The 18,404-nt window shown below is 42.4% G+C and overlaps 1 protein-coding gene across 13 annotated transcripts in view; it reads left to right on the top strand.

Annotated features, from left to right (window-relative positions):
• Nucleotides 1-18,404, top strand: part of BIN1 (bridging integrator 1) — a 99,422-nt gene that overhangs the window by 10,794 nt on the left and 70,224 nt on the right. The gene's annotated exons all lie outside the window — the stretch shown is intronic.

The following is an 18,404-nucleotide window of genomic DNA, read 5'->3' as shown; positions in this document are numbered from 1 at the left end:
GCTGAACTACATGATGCCATTTTGGCCTTATTAACTACAGACCTACAATGCAGCTACTGTCCAGCTCTGCAGTTGTGCCCACGGTTTTTGGTCTCTGATTTGGTATCTGCTTAAAGCTGGGTCAGACAGAAGGTAGGGTGGAAATTTACACGCTTTCTTGGAGACTGTTTGACAATTCTTGCTTTTCTGTTTTCATATTATTGATAGATACAACTACTCCCCAGTCTCTGTTTTGCTGAAAAGCCCAAACTCTGGAGAATTCAGTGTTTTTACCTGCCTGCTTCAAATAAGAGCAAACAAGAGGAAAAAAAAATGCCCAAATAGTTATGAATGAGGCATACAACCACATGTGGCCAACATGGCTTGGTTGCACAAGCACACCTCACAGCTGTGTACTCAAGGGTCTGTCTCTTGTGCAGTTACATCATAGAGTGGTAGACACATGCAGCCCATGAACCCCAGATTTGACAAACCAAGGCTGAGTGCTCAGGATGATCCTGACAGAGCCCATGTGTCTTCTGGTGAAGCTGTGAATTTTCAGCACCTCTGGTATCAAGCCACCTGCTTAAGGTGCCAAAGCTGAAGCATTTGGACTCTGAAAACTCTGGCTTAAGATCTTAATAGTCTTAATCCCCCCACACTTCTTGAGGTAGGTGTCTGCTTCCAGCTCTGGATTTGGTCTGGTGGAAGAAGTCACCACTTCCAAAGTGTTATCCCACTGCCCTGTTTCCTGCTGTGCACACCTGCTGCTAGAGCACTTGGTCCAAATTTCCATCCATTCGCCTTTGGATAAAATCTTATCTTTGTCAGACCAAGAGTTTGAACTGATCCAGCAACTCCCAGTGGGGCAGTGGTTTCACATTGCTCTTGAACCACATCTGCCCCCAAGATGTGTCATCTTCAGCTGCTTCCTTTTCTCCTTCTTTCTGCATGCTGCTGCCCCCTTAATGTCCCTGAGACTGTGCTGCTTTTACCTGTTTTTCTTTCAAACCTGTCCTCACAAATAGGTGCATTTGATACTAAGTTCTGCATGGGTGGACTAGAGGGAGAGCAAAAGCACAGAGACAGGGGAAATACTAGCAATCTGAGATTTTCAAGAGAAGGATGTGCCCTGAGGTGAGAGTAAAGGGGAAGTAAGGCCAAATGTGACTTAGTGTCAAGTATGGCTGAATCAATGGGGTGGTGCCTGGGATGGAGCAGTGGCCTTCAGCTTAAGAGGACCAATAGCTAGCACTCAACTTCTCAATTTTACATTCTCTTTCATTTGTATTCTGGCTCTCTGAAACTCTTAACAGAAGTATAAAAAGTAGATGAAAAAAATTGAGTGTGTCTAAATGGCACTTGGTTAGTTTTTATTTTCAGAAGTTTGGGTGGTAAAAAGCAGGACATCTCCATGTTCCTATTAACAATAAATAGGGGAGTAAGAGTAAGGATTAGAAGAGGGAAAAATGTATGCTTTCTTTTTAACTGATAAAATCTGTCAAGAAAAGGAAAAGATACATAAAATCACAGTTTGTTTTGTTTTTTTTAAAAAACAACAAACTTTCAGAAACTGAGATAAGCATTTATAGAAGGGAAAAAAGTCTGCTGCAAAATGCAGTTAGACCTGGAGGAAAGATGATATATCTATCAGTTGAATATTTGGGAGTGAGTTATTGGATGGGAACATAGATATATCTGAGGAAGAAAAAAGCACGTATATTGTTGGTTGTAGCCAAGAACCAACCCTTGAATTAATGCTAGGATACAAGATTAGTACCTATCTTATGGGGCAGGTGTAATGCAAAATTGCCTAAAGGAATGAGAGTAACATAACAAGACTAAATCAGCTAAAGTAGCAGGAGTCATTAAAAGGAACCTGGTTTAAAGGTGCTTGGATAGCCTATGGGTAGACAGACACTGAGCTGCATGTCAGTGTGTGAGTGTAGCACAACGTGACTGAGCTGTGGTGTCAAATCAGTGAGAAGAAAAATTGCTTTTCAGTACTGTCACAGCACCTCTCCTCCTGTATCGTGACTTAATTTAGACTTGAATGATTCTAAAAGCTAAACTGGACAAACTGAGTGGAGGGAAATGGGAAAAACAACCTCAAATGTTGAGAACAGTCGAGGGGCTAAAATCTCCATATAAAAAACTGTGGAACATCAGGGTTTGGGTCGGTGCTATATGCACACCAGGGGCTCCAGACTGTTCACTGGCTCAAGACTCTCTTCTGAATGCCCTCTGTGGGAGAGAAGGTGTTTGGTTTGAGGCTGTGGTTATGTACATTAAGAGAACCTTTCTGCTTAACTGACTTGCCATGTGCAAAGGTGATGAGAGATAATGCTTGCAAAACATCCAGAGAACTGAGGTTTTATCTGTTTGTTTTTGTAAACATGGTGTAGAACTGCCTTAAAGAGAGTAGCTCTTACACCCTGGACATGTATTGCATGTTTTCCCAACCTGCCAGTGTGCCTATTTTCATGTGGAAGTCAGTCCTTCATAGAAATAATAAAGATGCATTAATTTTCTCTTGCAACAAAAAATACATATTTTTAAGCTAGATCTTTGCTTCCACTCAGATTTCAGCGCAGTTTAAACAACTCCTATTCACCCATTTCCACATCCAGTTTCTTATTGCTATGGTGTTGGGCCAGACTCTCACTTGAGCTGAGCTATCCTTTTTGTTTTTGTGAGAGCAACTTTAAGGATGTTTATGCTACAGCATCTTTGTCACTTCTGAAAGCCCTTTGAGGGATTTTTATTTGTATGTAAGTAACCACATCCTTACTGTTCTGTTAGTGTCCTGTTTTAACAGGTAAGGCTCTCCGATCACCCTTATTTAGTTTCATTTTGCTTTAATGTAAGTGGCAGTAAAAATCTGTTGCTGTCAAATGAAAATACTTTTATCTTTACCCTTGATTTGAATTAATAGTAAATCTCGGAGCTTGAGCTGGTAGGCATGGGAGGAAAAGCCTGCCCCCTCCCAGCCTGTTCATGCACATGGTAAGCTGACTGTGACTTACTGTAGGTAAAGGGGAATGAGGAGTGAGGCTCTGGCTGTACTTATTTTCTTTCTGGGACAAGAGGGAAAGCAAAATGATGTTGCAGTCCCTTACCACCTTAATTTAATTTTGTGGCATTTGACAGGTGCCAACAGCAGTTTTCCTTTTCTGCTGGTTCATGTTGCACCAGTGAGATTTCTCCTGCAATGGGTGCTAAAGCCTCTTTTTCTGTTCCTACACAAAACTGAGTGCTACCACCTTTTACCAATGTAGTTAAGAATGTTAAGAAAAGGTTAATGTTAAAAAAACCAGTCTGCTGTGATGGTAAAAGTCTTGAGTGGCTCCTCCTTCAGTACCCCAATATATTGACTTTGACAACCACAGTACAGTATGGATGCCAATGACCTGAACAGCTTATCAGGGGTGGAGGGAAAAATGCTGCTGCTAGCACTTCCCAAGATGATTTTCTTCCACACTGGGGTAACTGATTAATCCAAAATTACTCTTAAATTAAGTGAGAAAATGCCCAAGGTGGCTGGGAGAAGGAGCACTTGATTCAGGATTGCAGTAAGTTGCTCTACTGCCAGGTATCTTTTGGAATGCCAGGAAACATTTTCAGCAAAAGTGCCCTTTCTGCAGTGCTCATGTCCTGTTCTGGGGAACTGACTCCATAAATGGACTATTTGGAGGCTCTGGAGCATAATATTCCCAATTACATTACCTGCAGGGTCACCGTGCCCTCTAATGCAGCTTGCAGACAGAGAATGGCTTTGCCCTGTCATATGCTTAAAGAGCATTACTCTGATTATCCAGGAGGGTGGATTAATGGGAGTTGATGGATAATTGGAGGAAGGGAGAGGTGCTCAGGAGGTGAATTTGAGCTGGCAGACTTGTTATGTAAAACAGTGTGATCTGCTTGTGAAAAAGTAAGCCAAAGAAACAGGTGATGGGGGTCTGTCCTATCTTGCAGAGTTTGATGAGGCAGAAAGGTGCTTGGGTGGGAATTTGGTCATGAAAGTTGTCACTAGTAAGTTGTGGTGATGTTTGAGGTACCTCAGTAAAGTCTGCTGGAATAAAATGGAAAAAATAAAAGATCCTTCTGCCAGGTATTAACAGATAAATTGGAATTTACTCTAAATCTTCTGTGTTTTCTAGCTCCATCCATCTTCCATGGTGTAAGGAGCAGGCTCCTACCCACTGGGACACTGGGATCACAAATGGGAAGCACTTAGACATTGCACAGCAGCCTGATCTTCATACCACTGTTGGGGAGAAGTTTCCCATCTCTGTGGTGGAAAGAGGAGGCCATGTAGCAGAGGGAAATGAAGGAATGGCCTGGCATCAAAAACATTTTGTTGTCCAGTGGCTGAGAACAGCAGTGTGTTGGGAGTTGTGCAAACTGTTTGAGGAGGAAGAGGATGGTTTTCTAGCTGCAGGAGAAGACCTGATTATGTAGAAGGAACAAAGGTGTGTTAGAGATTTGAATGGGAACAGAATCCAACTGCACTAGGGATAATGAAGAATGGAAGGGAAGGTGGGCTGAAGTGAGGCTTCCAGAGAAGGAAATGAGACTTTCTGCAGGGGGAGTGACACTATTGCCAGTTCTGAACTAAAGAAGTGCTAATCTAGAAGAACAGGAAAGAAAGGGATTGTCAAAGAAATCCCTAGAGTGATGATCTGCCTTGTGTTTCTGAAACATGTTTAGAGGGACTGAGTCCTGCCCTTGCACAGGCTTTTTGTGCCACTGGTGGCCTTGGCAGGGGCTGCATGTCCAGGGCTGGCTGTGACTGTCCTCAAAGTCCTGGAGACACAGATACCTGTGCTCCTGGTCCAGCCAAGGAACAGTAACACAAGTGGGTTTCCTGGGTGATTTAAAGTTCACTGTCATGAATGGGGCTGTGAATGAAAAAAAAAATGGGAGGGGACAGTGGAGTGTCAGGCCTTGGAAATAAAGTCCTTCTTGAGAGGCTGTGGTGCCTGCCTGCCAGCCTCTGGTGATGGGCAGCAGGAGGCAGAGGGACAGCTGACACTCTGCTGGGCTGGGGGAGGCATCCTCTAGCACATTCTTCAAGCTTAGGGATGGCACAGGTCCGAAGCCAGTCATGCTGTAGACGTGGAAGGGTATCAAAAGCATTGTTGGATATTTTTAGCCAGAATGAGTAGGGGCAAGGGTGGAAAAAAAAAAAAAAAAAAGCTATTCTTGCATTTTTAGTCTCCTGATGCTGAGGTACCAGGTGTCCTTTTCAAGGGATGACTAATTTTCTGTTTAATGGAGAGGAGAACAGAAAACAAGGTTTGGGGTTTGGTTTTTTTTTTTTTTTTTTTTTTTTTGGTTGTTCTGCTTTTTTATCACTCCTTCCCTTTCATCAGATGACACAAGTACTTGTTTTTGGAGGTGAATCTCTCTTGCTCAGCATCTGCTGCCTTCAGAGCTTCCTTCTCCGTTTAGTTAGTGGAAAGGTGGCACTAAGAAATGTCTTTTTAATGTTAATCTCAGTACCCTCTCACACTGTAATATCAAAGACTTGACTAATGTCCATTTCTCTTAAAAAAACCCAAAACTCAAAACCTTCCCCCCCAAAAAATACCTGTAGTGGAGGCAACCTTCTTCAGGCAAAGCATGTTGTTTGTTTGCTTTGGTTTGTTATTGTAGTGTTGCTTATCAGAGTTGGGCCGTAAGTATCTAAGCCCTTCCTGTTTCTTCCACCCCTAGAAGATAAAATCTTTTCTATGGTGAAGCAGCTGGGGAAGATACAGGAAGGGGAAACCTAAGGTCCAAAAGATGTGTAAGTTCTTGGGCCATTCTTAAGTGCTTGCCCTTAAAGAGTCTCTCTGGATGATGAAGATTAAAAAATGGCAACGGGTGTGTATGGTGAGAGAACATTCTTCCTTCGTTGCTTTTCCCTGCTGCCACCTTTCTTAATTTTTGACTGTAGTAACCTTTTGGAGATATTTTAGATTATAGCATATTTGTCCCCAGTGGTTATGGTAGCTCTTCTAACCCCATGTACATGTACCAAATTGGATACATTTTTAGTGTGTTATCCTCAAGCTGTGGCTAGAATAAGCAGGGTTGTTAACAACTTGAGGAAGTTGTATGAAAACAGTCTGTTTTCATGGTGCCAGGCTGAGAGAAGGAAATTCATGTTTAAAGCTTGCTGCTGCTTTTTCTGACTGGCTCTACTGCTTCCTTACTAAAATCCCCTGATCTGCTTTCTGTTTATTTCTGTAATTTTCTCTGGTGTTTTTCTAGCTGTCAGTCATGGATAGCTTGGATTGATTTTGTCATTTGTGTACAGAGAAGAAGGTGCAAGTTGGTATATCTTCTGCTGAAGTTAGCTGTGGCTGCTCTGGGAGAGTCTTGCAGAGGGGAGAAGATGGGGAGGTGATGTGAGATCAGTCAGTCAGTACCCCTCCCCTGTGCTTTGTTGATCAGGCATGCTGGACTGATACAACTAATTTCTTAAGGCTTCTGAATGCAGTAGTAACACATGGATGGGAAAAAAAAAAAGAGAGAGAGAGGCTTGAAAACACTGCTGTGTGTTTACCTGTGTATCTTTGCACCCTGTATACTTCAATCCTGCATCAAGCAGTAAGCCTCACTTCATCAGAGAATTGCCATGTGGAAATGTTTGTTTGAGCCCTTTAGAGTGGCTTTCACTGCACAATTTGTGCCCTTGCTTTTTGGAAGGAAAAGACCCCGTGTAGCTGAGATCTACCCTGTGCAAAGCTGACTTGAGGTTGCAAAAGTATACAGGGCTTTTCATCCTGCCTTTTACCATCACCTGGTTCTTGAAACCTGGAAGGTAGAAAGAGAGGCAAGAACCAAATCAAAGTCTTTGTCTCCTCCAGCAATACCTAAGCTTGCCTTTGTGTCAGAAATGTTATTTTGCAAGTGTGGACTGATACTGGTGTTAGCAACAGTCAGGAACAATGTTCAGGAGTTGTGAAATCGTACACTTGATTTTTACAGTGCCTTCTCACTGTGTGAGAGTACTGGCCCCACTACGGGAGGAAAGGTAGTGGTATGGAAAAGCATCCTGGTTTAGACGAAACCGAACAGCATCTGTGTCAAAGGCAGTATTTCAGTGCACTTTTCCTTGTTTAGAGGGGAAGTGTGACAGTTTCTCCACTCAGTCTGTAATAAAGGTTTAGTATTGACCTACATGTAATTTAGGTTTATGTCTTACAACTGTTTTGAAATCCTTGGGTAGCCACAGGCAAGTTACTTCTTCTATAGAGGTCATATTCTGACACAAATGATAACAGGGAAGGGATTCTGTGCTGGGGTAAAAGAAAAATCTTTAAATGCATTCACACATGCAACAAGCCATCCCACATTGCCTGCTCTCCTTTTGAAGTGCTGTTATAATACAGATAAGACTGTGCTCTCTGTCTTGGATCTTTATTAGGCTTGTCTTCTCTGTGGTGGTGAAGATCAGCAGGGATGGGCTGTCTGCTTTCAGCAAGCGTCTTTGGCTTCTTTATGTTCTGGCTCTGTAGTCCGAGTGCTGGTGGAGCACTGGGGCAGTACCAGTGCTGTTGTGTGATACATTTGTTTCTTTTGATGCAGAAGATGGTTCTATGTTTATTTCAGAGGAAGATGTCCTAGCATTTCAAGTGCAGGGAAGGTGAATGTGGAAGAACAGCTGCAATACTTGTGCTTCACCAGATACCAGTTATTAGCTCTGATTGTGCACACACTCTGCTCCTTTCATCTGCTTAGCAAAGCCTCTAACTTGTTGATAGCATCAACTACACATCATTGAATTTTCTCCTGCCAATCACATTTTCCTTTCAATCCCACATAGTAATCTCCAGCCATCATGGTCCTTGGCAGGAAGCCAAGTGCCTAGAGGCCTGGATTCTCTCATCAGGCAGTCACCAAGAAGGGCTTTCCCCAGTGAGATTCAGGGAAAACCCTAGGAGTCTGGCTTTGTTGCTGAGCTCCCAACTCTCTTTAGTTGTAGGAAAAAGTGCTCCTGCTTTGACTGTATTTTCTCGTTTTTTGAAAAACTCAAGCTGTTGCATCCAGCAATTTACTCTTTGGATTTTTAATTCTAGTCCAGCCAAAACACAGGCAACCCTTCCTCTTCCAAGCTATCATTTCTTCCTCAGGGTTCATCTTATTCCACAGTAATAGCTATTTAGCTGCTGTTCTAAGTCTTCCTTGCTGTAGTTTTTCTTCCTGTCAACTTTAACTTTTGCCTGTGGTAGCTGTGCAATCAGACCAGAATCCAGATTAAGCTGCTTCCTTGATCCTGGCCTGCATTTAATAATAGGGATGTTGTTGTTTCTGGGGAAATAACATATCAAGGTGCATTGGCTTTTTTCTCATCCAAAAATTTAATTAGAAGTTTGAACAATATATAATAGGCTCTGTGCTCTGGAGTAGTTGTATGGAAATAGGGACCCACAATACTCAGGGGTGCATTTGCTGCTCATTAATACTGTTACTCTTGGTACTTATTATACCTAAATGAAAGACATGATCAGACACACAAGTTCATGATGCCTGTGAAACTTCTGGATTTTGAGTTTTGCCTTCCTGTAAATCTTCCCATTTTCCTGGCAGCATTTCATGCCTGTTGGTAGAAAATCCAATGGGTTTTGTCTAGCCCAGGGTTGGATGTTGTTTCTGTGGAGCAGTTAAATGGAAGCTGGGTTTACAGGCTTACAGAAGTGCTTTGGAGTTTTGCTTTTACAGATTCATCATCATAATTTTGCATACTACTACATGTGGATTAGAATAGGAGATTCCCTTTTTTTTTTTTTTTTTTTTTTTTTTTTTTTTTTTTTTAGCTCTTGGATCTCAATGAAACCTCCAAGTATTTTAGAAAATGTGCAAAAACTGGGGTTTGGAAATAACTCTTGGTGAGTGAAGCCAAAATATTTTTAAAAAACTAGTCCTAAGCCAGTTTGACTTTAAATGAACTGAAAGGTGACTGACTTACCTCTTACCCCTTGTATAATGAAGACTTAAAAAAAAGTTTTTTGAAAGGCTAAGATCAGAATTCACCAACTTATCTTGAAATAGAAAAAGGCGTGGCTGTGACTTAGAAACACTTTAGAAATGGGAGTGAATTTTTAGTTCGAAATACAAGTTTGGCAAGTTTAAACCTTAATGTTTTCCAGGAACGTCATGGGTGGAAATGGGACACATTATGTTCAGACTTCCCAGCCACTGAATCTAGTCCTTTAGCCAAAGATCCACCCTCACAGTGAGTGTGACTTCAAGAAAACAATGGCCAAATACTTTGTAAGAGGACGTAAGTAGGCATTGCTGCTGAGAAAACCAGTTCCACCCCCTGTCAGCCAGGGTGGGACATCATTACCATTTTATATATATATATATATATATAATATATATAATATATATATGTATTATATATATATTATATATATTATATATATGCACGCACACACACTAGCATATATATGATAATATTACTACTTTTAATTGAGGTTTTTTTCTCAATCCTGTTCAGCACAAAGCCACTCATAGACTTGGGTTAGCACAAGGGGTGACAGTGTGAAATGAGTGTCCTTGATGGGAAAGCTTTACCCATTCATAAAACTATGGTATCTCCAAAGACCTCTCAGTGCTTTGGGAAATTCTGCAATCCAAGGCAGATTTTCTTAGACGAGATGCTCTGTCCATCTGTTCTAGGAAGTGAACTTCAAAGGAAGGTCCCGTTTCTTGCAGAAGGTGAATTAGAGCAGAGCTCTCACCCTGGAAACTGCAACTACCAGATTTCTCACCTGGTAGTGATTTGATGGCATTTGAATTCTTTATGTATATAAGCTGTCTGCAGAAGATGGCTTCCATGTCTCCTAGACAGTCCCTGAAGGTTTTTAGGATGGCACCCTTCTACATGCAGTCTCCTTCAGTACAAGTCAGAGGTGCACAGAAGGCAGGAGCAGCCCAGCCTATTATTTCCTGCCCCATCCTGTTTCCCAGTGCTGCTGGAATCAGTCCCTGTTGATTCTGGCATGGTTGTGCTGAAAGCCACAGGGGACAAAGGCTCCTTTTGTTGGGAGCTGCAGCCAGGCTCATGGACGTGCCTCTCAGCACTTGCCTTTTCCTGGGACATCACATGGGGATTTTTTTGTCCCTCAGCTCTGGGTTGTGGCACTGGCCAGGGAGTGGTTCCCTTTGCTGTATTCTGGGAGAGGGAGGAGAGAAGAGGCTTGAGTAAAGTGGTGATTGAGATTTGCACAAGAGGAAGCTAAATATTGGGTGAATGTGACCCTTTATAGCCAGGTGCAGATAACAAACAGTGAATCAAGAGGGACAAGCAGACTTTGTTCCCTTTTCCGTCTTCACTCTGAAAGATACTTTGTGCTACTAAATCTCAGTTGTATGTGTTTTTTGTGTTTTGGTTTAATTTTTATTTTTTTTCCCCTGAAACTGTCCATGTTCAGGCAGTACCAGCATTTAGTACTCTGGAAACTCTTCAGGGTTCACATAACTAATACTGAAGTACAGTGGTTGCTGGGGAGGGGAGATGAGGAGCAGTTTGGGGTCGGAAGTGTGAGCTGGGGAATGCTCACTTGGTACAAGTTCTCCCCCTTTCACAGGTTTCTGTTTCCTTCAAAGGTAGTGCTGCAGTTTGTGTCCTTGCGTGCCTGTGGTTGCAGAGCTGTTTAAGGAGGGGGAAGTGAAACCTGTGTCAAGACAGGATCCAGAAGGGTGATTTTATTCTGTGTCCCTGACTGGTGGGGAAGGGAAGCAGCAGAGCATGTCTACTGCCAATGAGATCTCAAAAGCTCACATTTAATCTCTGAAACACTGTCTCCCATGCTCAGTAAGTATCTGCAGCACTATCCACTGTGGTAGGGAATTGAGTAGCTGCAGCAGCAACTGCTGATGGTAGCCTCAATGCCTACACCTCTTTCCTGCAGTTAGTAGTGAAGTATTTAGGTGATGGTACTTGCCTCATGGGGATGAAGGCATGGTGCAGTGTGCACGTGTTGTGTTCACTTTTCCTGAGCTATTAGTGTGGATAGCAGCAGCCGTGGAACACTTGCTGTTTGCTGTCATGATTAATTTTTATTAAAAATCATGCCAAGCCAAAATTAGTGCGTAGGAGCTGCCCGGGAGGCTGATGTGACTCTACTGGAAAGACATCTGTGTGGGTGAGCAGGCGTCACACCGTCGCTCTCTACCAAGGAAGGAGTTTCTTCTTCACCTGCTCACAGCAGTTTGCTGCAGGCACAACATGTCTGTTGTTGATCATGAATGGCAGTGCTTTGGTTAGGAGCCTTACTGGATACATAATGTGGGATGTGCCATATTTCATCAGCTGTATTGGTAGACCTGCTACGGCTCTGTGTTAGGGATCAAGGAAGGGGTGTTAGTCAATTCCACTGACTCCTGTCTGGGAATTATAGGAAGCAGAAAGTTGGATTATATTGTCTTGCGTTAGTCTAATGAGGTGCTTGTTCTTTTTGTCAGACACTGCTACTGGTTGCTTTTGGTGGTGTGGTGGTGAGGGTTAAACCTGACAGTCTGAGTTGTATCTGAGGGGAGCTCTTTTTTTTTTTTTTTTTTTTTTTTTAGTTTCCATCCCCTTAGGTGGGTGATCTGCATAAATGTCAGTGGGATTGAAAGATGCTCCCTTAAAACTATGAGGAATACACCTTGTGAAAAAGCCTTGTCTGCACTGTAGATGAACTAGGGCAGGGCTTCAAGCCTTTTGAGTCATGGGACCTTAATTTTCTTTTCCAGGGATTTCACCATTTCTGTAAATGCCAAACATACAGCTTGCTTTGTATGGGTTTTTTTCATGGGCCTTGAAGTCTGCAGACCACATGCTGAAAATCACACAACATTCTCATGTTTATTACTAGATCTCTGATTTCAACCCAGTATCTTCTGACCTTGCTGTCTGGTTAACTCCCTGTGCTGTTTACACTTTTAAGATTCTAAGCAAATAGCAATGTATAGGGAGGCATCTGTAATCCTTCCACATGTGCTTGAGTTGTCCTTGGCCTGCTTCTCTGAGCAGAGAGTTTTCACCTTCCCTCTTTTGCAAAGGAATTTTAAAAGCTGAAATCTGTGTATGGTTCTGATCCTGTGTATCACCACTTGAGCTCTCTTCACCCCTACTTCAACTCTGGATCTTGAGATCAGCTCTTCACGCACAAAACTGTTCTTCCAATTCCTGCAGGTTGGCCTGAGCTTTTCCTTTTCCTTCCCTTCACTCTTCTCCTCTTCCACCTCCCTTTGTTCCAGGTACCCTGTCACATTGTGACTGGCATTCAGTGGAAGCAGTAGCTTACCTCCCTTTGGTTAGTGTTACAGGTGATTTGTTGAACTTTACCAGCCTGGGAGCTGCAGCACTTGATGATCTGTAGCACATATGGTGTATGGTTATTCATTGTGCAGGGATATCTCCAGGATAGGTAGCATTTCTTTCCACCGCCAGTTTTCCCCCACCCAAAATATTTCTCCCTTCTATTCCCCAAAATGATTTCCTCCAAGTTCAGCTGAAAAAGAGGGAAAGGGCAATGGAAAGGTCAGCTTTGCTGTCGTCTTACTTGCGGGAGGGTTTGGGAAATAGAGTGTGGGGATATGGCTTCAGCTCTTGGCAGAAATAGTTTAGTGGAATAGTCTACTCCGTAGACAAAGGTGCTTCAGAGGTACTATCCTGATAGAGCCGTGGGTGCTGAACTGCTCAGGGATCAGAGTAAAGGCAGGCATGGAGAAGGATGCAAAAGTTGCATGGGTCAGCCTTGAAGCTGATGCATGGGGGAACAGCTCTGTTCTTGGACTGCTTCTCAAACTGCAATTTTGGTATGGCTTCCTTGGTTCAGGCACAAAGCTCATGATCCTGTGTGTCGCTCCAGTGAATTTTCGCTTCTTTGCCTGACAAATTTCTACCTGCAGGATAATTATGAAGGATCTGTTATGCTTATGGGAAAATGCTTTCAGGAGTTTGCAAACTGAAAAAGGTTGTACCACCATTTCAAAACTTAGAATGACTGTTTTGGGTGAGCTTAGTCCTTTATTTGGTTCCTCACGTGAGCTGCGTCTGGAAGCCTCTTGGCGCAGTCCTGTAGTGGTCAGCACCTGTTGTAGCAGATTTGTTTGTGGCAACAGTGTAAAACCTGAGTAGGGTTTTCTCCCCACTCTAGAGATGTTAGATGTATTCATGTGCATTTCATATTCTTGGAGGTACTTGCTTTATAAAGTCACCCTGGTGACCTCCATCCAGGCTGTGTTGAACCACTAGAAGCACAGTATGATGGTAAGATCTTATCACTGTGCCCTTCCAAACAGGGGCAAAACTCAATTGCCTGCTCAGACGTGGCTGCCAGAGTGGTGAGATGGATTTGTTGCAAAAGCCCCCTTCTACTCTTTGATCCCTTTGTCTCTGCTGAATAGGATGATTTTGGCAATTAAGTGTTGGAGATTGCTTGGCTGATGCCTAAGTCTTGGTTGTCTAGGTTCATCTCATCTCCTGACAGATGTTTTCAGAGACAATCAGAGAAGCAGTAGGTGACTTCTTCAGCAGCTCCAATGTGTCAACTCTGTCAGCTTTCCATTGCTTCCTACAGGACCAAACCATCTGATGCTGTTCCTGCCTTTCATGGTTTTTTTGCCATGGTTTTACCAGCCCTGTTCTTCAGCATAGATCTGGACTCTGTGCTCTGCAGAGTTCATTTGCTGTGAATTTACTTTTCTGAGTAGGTGAGCAAAACCTTAAATCACTCTAGACATTGAAATCTTTTCCTTTCTTTTGCTGGTTCTGCTTCTTCACTGACTTCAGCAGCATCAAGAACACAGGAACAAAATGGGGAACCGCCAGGGTAAGGGTGATCTTCAAAAACAGAAATCAGTCTCAAGTTAACAGTAGAGCAAATTCACTGCAAGGAACTAGGCACGTGGAAAAGGCTTCTGCTGTTATTTCATGTGTGGGACAAAGGAGAAGAAACTGACTTGCAAATAATAATCTGGAATAATAAATTATTAAAATGTTTATTTCATAGTGAAGATTCAAACATGGCAGTCCCTATTCCAGAAACAAGCTTTTCAAAAAGCTGTCTGGGAGACTGATTATTACCCAAAGTTGTATGTGACTGCTCGGAGTGAGTAAATGTTTAAAATAGGTAATTTGCCATATTAGTTGTAACAAAGCATTTAAACACATCCTGTTGGATAGCAGCACAAAAGGTTGTCTGTTCCTTTCTTGCTATTTGGATTTCACTTTAAACTTTGTCATGATGGTCATGCATCAGTATGAGCTGAATGGATGCTGGCATTTATGAGCTCCACTGGTGAATCTGCCTCAAGGTCACAGCTTGGCAGGTTTGTCACTATGCTGTTGAACTGGTTTTCTTTTGCAGTACAGAAGATGAGGTGGTCTCACACTGGTTTGTGGATGTGGTTGTAATGTATCAAATTACAGGATACACAGTATACTACACTAAGTTTTCTCTTGTTTAAATGCATTCACTCATGTCTTTCTGTCTTTCCTACACTGCCATCATGTCTTGTGGTGTCACTGCACAGGAATGTGGCCACCTTCCCCTTAGAAAGAACTGACTGCAAGGCTCTGTGGGTGGCTGGGACACGACTGTCCACCTTGCTGCAGAGTTAGTCAAGGACTAGGGTTCCTTAGTCTGACTTCTTCAGTAGATGTTGTACTTGAATCCTCCTTGGTCATACAGAACAGAGCAAGATGTCTATTGCATGTCAATTTTAATATGCTAATATGAAATGAAATGTCAAAGGCTGCAACTGCTCTTAGGTGTGGGAGGGTTTCTTTGGTTCAGGTCTTGTTTCTTTGTGTGGGAGCTTTGGATGATGTTTTATGGCTGGCAGGTCCCCTGGTCTGTGTTCTAAACAGGTCCCGTGGCTCATACACCCACTCTCAGGTAGCCCAATGAGTTGGTTTATCTGTGGTGAGATGGTTATTGTAGCAGCCAGTGGGCCAGATGAAGATGTACAGTGATCTGTTTTGTCATGATAAATCCTGAAGGTCCATAGTCATGAAAAAGTTATTTTATTCTGTAATGCGGAGCAAGAGGGTTTACAGCCTATATAACCCCAGAGAGTTGGATAGAAGCACTCAGATGCACCTTGTGTCTCTTGATTTGTCCTTGTATACAAAGGTCCAGTTAAAATCTATGTGACTTAAGCTATGTAGGGTAGAATTTCAAGGTACTAGCTCTTGGGAATGAGAAGGGAATCTAGAAAAAAGTTTACGAAATACTGAAATCTTGGTATCAAAGACAGATTTAGTCACTGGAGTTAAAGATATCTTTTGGGTGGTGCTTTCACAGCCCATGTTGAATAATAGTAGGGTCTTCAATGACCTGTGCAGATAGTGATGATATAACCAAAGATAGGCAACAAGTGAATGAATGGGCATGACATCTATTAAACAGCAGAGATATCGTTGTGGTAAGAGAGTTCTGCTGATCCAGAGGAGGGCTTGGGTTTTACATGGATTTAACTCTCACTCTCAACTGCTTCCTGGTAACCCTTTGCAAAAAGCTCTTAGGTAAGAAGAGATGTGAGCAACTGGATGCAGTTCTGGCCTGCCTTTTCTCATGAGTGCTGCTGGCTATAGAAACAAGTATGCTTTAACCACAGAAGGTCAGCTAGGCCTTTAGGCACTGGACAGACATCTGATTTTATTGTTAGCCTGAATAACAAGATTAGCACCAAATGACTCACAGAACAAGTCAGGTGGTCTTTAATCTTCTCTAACTGGGTTGGTATGTGGGTATTTTCATTATCATAACAGTATGTGACTGAAAAATTTTACAAAAACAGGTTTTCAATGACAAATGTTTTCTATAGGAACTCTCAACATAATTTAAAAATACTTTTGAAGGGTGTTTGGCTTTTTTAAAAATTTATTTTGGTTGGGTTTTTGGCTATTTTTTGTTTGTTTGTTTGTTTTAAAGAATAAATAGAAAATTGCTCCAGAGAACCAATGAAAAAGATTTTACTGTTGAAGTCTTTGGGAAAGTGATGCTTTCTCCTTAGCTCAGTGGTGAACAAAGAGGTGATCCTGATTGAGGAGGGTGATGGACATCATAGCTGAAGCTACAATTTGTATTAGATTGTCTTCTGGAGGCCAAGTTCCTTTCCAAGTCCTGGGCTGCTTTCATTCCTGTACTTATAGGTTGCAAGCTGTTAAGGACAGCTCCAGCAGAGAACTTAATGTTCATAGTATTAATAAATTGGTGAATCTCCATAGTAAATGTGATCAGTGCTAAAGAGTGTTTTACAGCACAGACATTCCTCTCAACTGCCTCAGTGATCAGGGATGGCTTTTATGCCACAAGTACAGAGGGCACAGCAGTTTGCTTCCATTGTAGGAGCAGGGTAGGATTCAGGCTAGGATGCCTTTGTCTTCATTTCAGCCTTTCTGTAGACAACACAACTGGCATAGTTGAAGGAATAAAATCAGAGCCACCCTGCAAATACTGGTTTATCTGTCATCTTGAAGGTTGTCTGGAGTTTTCCTCGTACTGAAGTGAAGCTAATCCCATTTTTTAAAAATGAGAAACATTAACCTAAGTAAATATCAGGTGGCTCTAGCTTATCAAGTAGTGTGATGGGATGGGAAAGGGAGTTGTATGTTAAAAGTGGTGATTGTTAATGAAAATATGACAAGTTAATAATTTCTGGCAAGGTAACCTATCCTCCTTGCAGCTTTAGATCTCTCTTGTTTATTATCTGACTGTGATAAGTTTATGGTTCTGTGTTGTAACAGCTCAAGAGGTTTAAAAAAGGCTTTGATTTGCACAACTTTTGCAAGAGGGGACAGAGAAATGTAAAGTTGGATCCCTGAATTTTCCAAGAGGCCCCTGGAACAGCTTCTGAAAATGTGCTGAGGGCGAAGTCACATATGCAAGAAGGGTGAGAACTGTGTGCCTGACTCTTTTTGTGGGAGCTAAGGCCACTTATAAAAGTGTGTGAGGATGGTGAACTGAAGATCACAGAGCGAGAGGGAGGCCAGGAGAGAATAGCTGAGTGGCATTACTTGAGCATGTGGGTGTCTTAGATACTTGTATCAGTTTTTATGATGACAAAGAAGGATTGAAGGAATAACCATGATATCTGTAGACCTGCAGATGCTTTTTAGTAGCTGATCTTCAGATAGTGAATAAACAAAGATGATTAGTAATGTGGTGGCCAAGGAGATCTCAGGTCCCAGTGGCTGAAGTTCAGTGATGTACATGACATTTAAAGTCTGCAGTATGTAACAAGACCTCTCCTCTACACACTTTTCTGTCTGAGATGCAAACAGGAGTGAGTGGGCTGGGTTTTATCCACAATCACTGCCACATGCCTGCAATCATTCAGCCAAATCAACGGAATTGGCTCCTGAATCACTGGGAATCCACCTGTTTCCCAGAGAATCATGTGTTCAGAGAGCTCTTTTAAGAAATGAAGGCACATGAATTAATTTATGAAATGTTTTTGTTTTCATGAGTGATGCAGGACCACTTAACAATTTAAATCCTTTCTGAATGATCCTTTAAGATCAAGTAGTGGTGTGTGAAGCCAGGGCCCTGGGGGAGCTGCAGGTTCCTCTGGTTATTAATGGCCACAGCACGGACTCACAGGTTCTGAGAATAGACTCTGTGTTTGCTTTAGAGGAGACAGCTGACAATGGTGTTTGATACAGCAATATGTCTCTGCCTGACTTTTGACTGACAGTAACACAAACTCCTTCTCCTCCCAGCCATGGCTTAAACCTGGTGACATTTACAGCAGAGCTAACTTCTCTTTTCTAAGTTTAGATGGTGATTTTTGCCTTTGTCTGCTTGTGTGTGCTTAATAAGATAAAAAAGCAGGAGAGGGACTCCACAAATGAAAACGGAGCAGGAATTTCAAGCTATAGCTGATTGTGAATGAGGGAGGTGTTAAACCTGCACTGATTTTCATGGACTGATTGCTGTGGACCCTTGTTCAAGTTCTGAGTGTTGAAGGATTATAACCTACCTAGGCACTTTTAGTTTGCTCTCATGAAGTTTCTTTGGCAAATATTTATAACTATGTGTTGGTCTGTGTGACAGGGTATTTTTGCTTTTTCTGGGCAAGGTTTCATGTGCAATTGGCTTAGCCCCACCTGTGCACAGCAAATGACATGTATTGTGGGTGTATGTCTGTAAGCCATCTGGAAATAGCATGGGATCTTAGCTGACTGCTGAGACTTCTTGCCATCCATCCATGTTACTCTTTGAAAAGCTTTTCCTATTAATGTACCCCCTCACAGGAGAAAAATCTTCCCTCCCACAGCAGACAAGTCCAGGAGAACAGAGTTGTCTCTGTTCTTCATAAACCTGTCTGGAATGATGGTCACTGTCAAGGAAGCCTGTCCCATTTGATCCTCAAGCAAGAAGTGCTGAAGCACAGAGCAGATGAGAAAGCAGGTCCTTGTCCTGTGATGC

The sequence above is a fragment of the Calypte anna genome, chromosome 7 (genome assembly GCF_003957555.1).
Source record: "Calypte anna isolate BGI_N300 chromosome 7, bCalAnn1_v1.p, whole genome shotgun sequence".
In the NCBI taxonomy this organism is placed as follows: domain Eukaryota; kingdom Metazoa; phylum Chordata; class Aves; order Apodiformes; family Trochilidae; genus Calypte; species Calypte anna.
This window is presented reverse-complemented; position numbering and strand designations above follow the sequence as displayed.